This window comes from Alexandromys fortis, unplaced genomic scaffold, assembly GCF_014885135.2.
Source record: "Alexandromys fortis isolate MF-2015 unplaced genomic scaffold, M_Fortis_MF-2015_v1.1 scaffold_154, whole genome shotgun sequence".
Lineage (NCBI taxonomy): Eukaryota > Metazoa > Chordata > Mammalia > Rodentia > Cricetidae > Alexandromys > Alexandromys fortis.
Genome location: NW_026068040.1, coordinates 83,872 through 89,960, shown reverse-complemented (window position 1 = coordinate 89,960; position 6,089 = coordinate 83,872).

The following is a 6,089-nucleotide window of genomic DNA, read 5'->3' as shown; positions in this document are numbered from 1 at the left end:
AAAAAAAATCCTAAGCTATTGGCCAAGCAATCTTGCAATTAATATAGTTTCTGTGTGATTATTTCAGGTCTGGGCAGCTGGGAAACAAATGAACAGTCTCCGCCTACAGTCTACAAGACACTGAATCTGTCTAAAAGAGAAACAGCTCACACCAAGGTGATCCCAGCACTTGGAATCACATGCCTTTAATCTCAGCACTAGGGAGACAAGACAGGAGTGAGAGAGGAATATAAGGCAGGAGGAGACAGGTGAAGAATCATAGAGATAGATGCATTCTGAGGTTTTGTAGAGACCGCAGCAATCTGAGGATTTGTACAGACAGGTTTGCCCCTTTGATCTGAGCATTGATAGAGGTAAGAACTCTAGTGGCTGGCTGCTCTGCTTCTCTGAGCCTTCCACTTTCAGCTCCTGATAGCTAACTCTGAGTTTTTATTATTAAGAGACTAATTTCTGATATAAGATATTACTAGCAAGTGGGAGCCATGCAAACTGGATTGTCTTTTGGTGGGAAATCTTAGCATGCCAGAGGGTTGCCCTCTCAATGAGAGGCGACGGGTGTAGGCTCTGTCGTGAAATACTTGGGTCTGGCTAATTTGTGTAGATTCTGTAAAAGCTTGAATCACAGAAAATAATCCCATAATTTAGGAATATATTACTATTTGATCTTGACAAGATTTTCCAGTATGGTTCTAGTTAATACTCAGGGACTAAAAGGAACCAATCTAAAAGGGCACTGAAGCCTGGGGCAGCGGGAAACACCCATGGCTCCATGTTTTCTAAAGTAGTTCTTTGATGAAAATGAAGTATTTCTTGTAACCTTTCATTATGGCTGGCATACTCGTGGGAAATTTGGGATTACACAGATTTTACCTGTGTGAAATCCTCCCAGAATACTAACTTGGCCATTTTAAAGTGACGAAAGGTCTGGGAATGCTCTTGTTTCTTCACGTGAACCAGGGAATTGCCACAGGGAAGGGGATCAGTTAGACTCTGCAGACAACAGAAACCAGAGGACTAGAAACGTTTGGGATTAGAGCTCCGAAGGACCAGTTGGATTCTGTCTAATGCTCTGGATTCAGCCTTTCTTCCTCAAAAAGGAGGATTTATGTCATCTGTGGTGTCCTTTGAGGATGTGGCATTCAGAAAAAAATAGATTATCTTCTTGAGATAAGCAGCCGTCCTCATCCTGGTAGCTCGTTGTCAGTTTCCTCCATGACCCTCACAAGTGGCGATGCCGCAGCTGAGTCCACAGTGCACTCAGCAATCGTGAAATGCTAACTGAGGTTTTCCCTGGGAGACGAAGGGAAAACTGTATTTGTAGTCTCTTTGGACAAGCATGAAATTCAAGTGCATTATAGTCTCAAATTAGAGGCTGAAAATTGTATTAAAGTTAAAGGCTTTGAGCCATGTAGGCTCAAGTCTTATTTTCTGCCATTGAATCTTTTCCTCATTCTCACTGTATCTCATTTTATCATGGGCTTGGTGAGGCTAGGTCACTCTGGAATTCATTCCCTCAACAAAGGCAGTGTTTATCCTTGGTGCCAAGGAGAGAGGGGAGTAAAATAACGTCTCCATTCTCATGACTTTCGTTCTAGCGGATGAACGAACAGAACTGTCGGAATCGCCTTTCACTGGCCGCTTTGGTAGGAGTAGTCTGGGAAAGGCCGGGCAGGTGACATCTGAGCTGGTTTGTGAATGATTAAGGGGAGCCCCCTCTGAGAAGATGGTGAGATGTGATCTAAGAAAGGGGGAGAAGAAGAGAACGCCAAACTAGCACGCCTGAAGAACAGAAGGAAGGAGAGGGTGACTGGAGTGATGGAGGTCTGAGTCAGAGAAGCAATCCAAACCGGAAGAAAGAGTTCACACTTTTTCCACGTACAGCAGGAAGCCATTAGATTGTTGATGTGGCTATTTTTACCACGTGTATTTGGAATTTATAGCATGATAATTTTATGTACCTATACAAAGTAAAATTATTAAAAGAGTCAAACAAATACGTGTCCATCACCTTTCATAGTTACTCCTATGGATGTGTGTGTGTGTGTGTGTGTTAAGAGCACCTGAAATATTTTAGGAACTGGAGAGATGGCTCACTCAGGCAAGTGTTTGCCAATCAAATATGAAAACCCGAGTCTTAAAAGCCAGGCATGGTAGTGCATGCCAAGAACACCAGCATTGGGAAGGCAGAGTGAGGCAGATTCCGGGGCTTGCCAACCAGCTAGTCTAGCCAAATCGGTGCACTATAGGTCTGGTGAGAGACCCTCTCCAAAAGGAAGATGGAGAGTGGTTAGCAAAGACACCTGCTGTTGATTTCTGCCCCTCCACTATGTGAACACACAAGAACATATACCTCACAGACAAGTACACATGTATTCTCTTAATTTTAGACATATTGTTTTTGATATGGTAACTGTGATATGCATTATACATCTAGACTTTTTCATACTAACAACTGCAAACATTGACTTACTTTTCCATCCCCTGCCCCCGTAACCATGGCTCCACTTCGGTTCTGTTTATTGAATTTTTTTTCATATAAGATTCTCCATTATGTGAGATCATCGGGAAAATGCAAATCAAAGCCACCGTGAACTGTCACCTCACACCTGTGAAAATGACTGTCCTTGAATAGCGAAGGGATAAGAAGTTTGACAAGCTTGTGGAGAGAAGAGAACCCATGTACACTGAAGGTGGGAATGTAAATTGGTGCTGCCATTATGGAAAACAGTATGGCAATTCCTCAATCTAAACGGAGCTGACAAAGGAATGCATAAAGAAATTATTATATATGTGCACATATTATAAGACTATTACTCAACATTTAAAAAGGAGATAATATAGTCTACAACAACATGGTTGGATCTGAAAGGCATTGTGCTCAACTAACTAAGCCAGATATAGGAACACCAACTTTGTAATTTTATATGACCTCACTTAGATGTGGAGTCTAAATGAAGAGTGTTTATTATTAAGAAGATCATTTGGGTTTTCCTGGGAGAAGAAGACAGCTAAGCAGTCAAGGAGTTAGGAACACTTGTAAGAGAGAACACTGAAGCTATCCACCAGGGACTGAGAGTCTGGGCTGGAGAGCAATGAGGAAAGAGAGAAGTGAGTGGATTTTGAATATGTGTTGGAGGTTGAACCTTCAGGATGTGGTAATCAGTTAGTTGGGTGCGAGGACTAGAGAGAGGAAACAATGATCACGTCTAAGCTTTTGGCTTGACCGACTAGGCTGATGGCTGTGACGGCCTTGGGTATTTATTATTGTTAGTTCCAAATTCACTTTTCTGGACTCTGCTTTGTGATGGGAGGGACAGGAATGTAGACACCACTTGCTGCCAGGCCTGCGGATTCTTTGCTAGGCTCTGCCTGCCGTTGGTTAATGCACAGAGTGGTCATGAACATGAAAAATGACAGTAAAAAAACCTCTTATGGTTCGCACATCGATCTGCCTCCATTTCTCCTCTGAGGAATCTCTCTATAAAGAACATCTTCATTCTTTTCTTAAATAGACACTTGCACTTGTCTAGCATGGATGAGGAACTGCGCTTGCTTAGCTTATATGAGGCCCCGGTTTCAACCTCAGTACGGGGCGGGGGGAGGGAGGGAGAAGGAAAGAGAAAAAAAGGAGAGGGAAGAAGGGAAAGAGAAAAGACAGAGGAGAAAGAACAGAAAGAAGAAGGAAGAAGGAAGGGAGGGAGGGAAGGAGGGAGCAGGTGAGTGGGACGAGTCCCGTGAATGTGCCAAGTGCAATAACCTCTCATGTCTCTGGGAGAAGGTGGCTACAGTCGCCAGAGAGGACGAAGAAGCCAAGGTGATGTGAGGCGAGTGAGCTGAAGAATCTCTCCTAAGACTCAAACTTAGGGAGTTCTCAGTGATTCCTTCAACATTTAAAATGACCCTGGAGCCAAGTCCTAAAATGAATCCAGTCTGAATGTTGGGTAAAGCTCTGAACTAAAAGCAGAACAAAGGAAATGTCTGGTTTCTGGGTGTTCCTGAGAATCCGCAGGCAAATGGGAGAGACGGTCTAATCTACGTACGGTTCTTTGCACTGTGTAGATAAGTCTGATGTTCAGCGCTACTCAATGCTACCGAGAGGGTTGGTAACAGCAACAGGAGCAGATTCTCAGGGTCAAGTTTGGCACTCTTATTTTTTTAATTAGCTAATTAATTTGTTTCCTCTCTCTCCTCTCCTCCCATCCCCTCCCCCAGCCATTGTTTTTAAGCAGGACAATAAGAAATGCCCTCTCTTCTGTGATACCAATGGTGTGCTGAGCCACTCCTGTGGGCTCCTGAGAGCAGACTCATATAACTTTTTTATAACATTTATCAGCCAGTTATTAAACACAGTCATCATTAAAAATCAAATTGCCCGAACACACAATTCAATCAGTTAAACTAAGAACAAAAGTAACAAATCTTCCAAACTTACTGCATCCTAATTCTTTTAGTATGTTTTATTACCAGCTCTGACGTCGAGGCAGCTTCTTGAATCTGTGTACAGAAACACCAGATAATAATGTGCGACATAGCATAGTATTTCTTTCAAACCCTGAGTAGTGGTGTCCCCGGGGTAACTTGAAATAGTTATGGTAAGAATGTTTACACCCAAGAAATAGGTAAACACTGTAACTTAAGGTTCAATATTACCTTGTGTTCTACCCATGAAAGTAACAGTGATTTATTTTGTACAATTAATATATGCAGAAACATTCTAATAAAACAAAACAAAGAAAGTGATAAAGAAAATATTAGTGGTGTTGATCAGGTTTTAAAGTGTCTACACCTGTTACATTCTGACTATCACAAAATAACAGCAAAATAGTTTTCTACCATAGTATTTTAAGTTGTGTCTCATTAAACAAAGATTTGCTTATGTCATTAATGAACTAGCGAAACTTCAACATATCTTCATTGTTTAATTTCTATCTTATTCACTAATGCAGATGCAAATGTTTAAGGTTTACATCCTAATGTACTCACTTATCACTAATGTGAGGGATTTCTTTGCTGAATTGGTGAGGACTCAAGCTTTTATTCAGTTTTATTTTATTGAATTAGAGTTGACTTGCGGTTTATAAGTTGGCTGTAAATACAGTTTTGGCAAGAATCAGTAAAAGCTTTCCTTGAGAATCGATTGGTGTAATTAAATTTACAATGAAGAGTACTGAATCATTAGCTGTCAATTGTGGCTATACAACCTTTATAATCGTATGATTTATATACATACATATGCATACATATATCTCTTCTCCCACAGAACCTAGTCATTAAACATTTTCCAGGACATCTGCTACCACAACCCACACATTCATAAAAAACAATTTCAAAAAAGAATAATACTCACGCTTACCCTATATACCTTCTGAGACTCTATATGATTTCATTAAAGATCGACTCATGTTCTGTGCTCTCGCGTGAACAGTTTTATATCCTAGCAAATGTTATGATCTGAAGTTTGTAGACATCTTGTTGGAAAAGTCATCCACAGTAAGTTCCAAACTAATTTTTGGAAGAGATATTCTCGAGAATGGTGATCAAGTGTCCTTTTTTTATACTGAAAACCTAACAGAAACTCAAGAAATATGAAGCAGAGGAAAAAAAAATCCACACCAAGGCAGAGTTGCACATCTGAAAGCAGGGCCTTAAAATAAAGACAAGTTGGCAACTTCATCACGGTGCCAACAACACAGGCCTGTATTTCAGCTCTTGTACTGAAATCCTCCTCTGGAATTCAGAGCCTGTCATTCCTAATACAACTTATACACCCATTATTTACAGCCATGGGGGTGGACATTATTGTGGTTAACTCTCAAATACTGTTCATCAGCCCCGGTCGGTCAGGATCGTTGCTGGCACACACACCAAGGCTGCCATGGGTGAAAGACTTCAGCGTGTATAGGAAATGACAGTTGGTATGAGTTCACCTGACCACACTGCTGATAATAATGAAATGTGTTCCGATACCCACAGAACATGAAAGAGAAGAACTGAACAAGCCTTCTGCTGTTCCCATGCATTAAAGAGGCAATCTGTCACTGAATTCATGTGTAGGGACCAAAATGGGACTCATTGCTTTTGAAGACTTT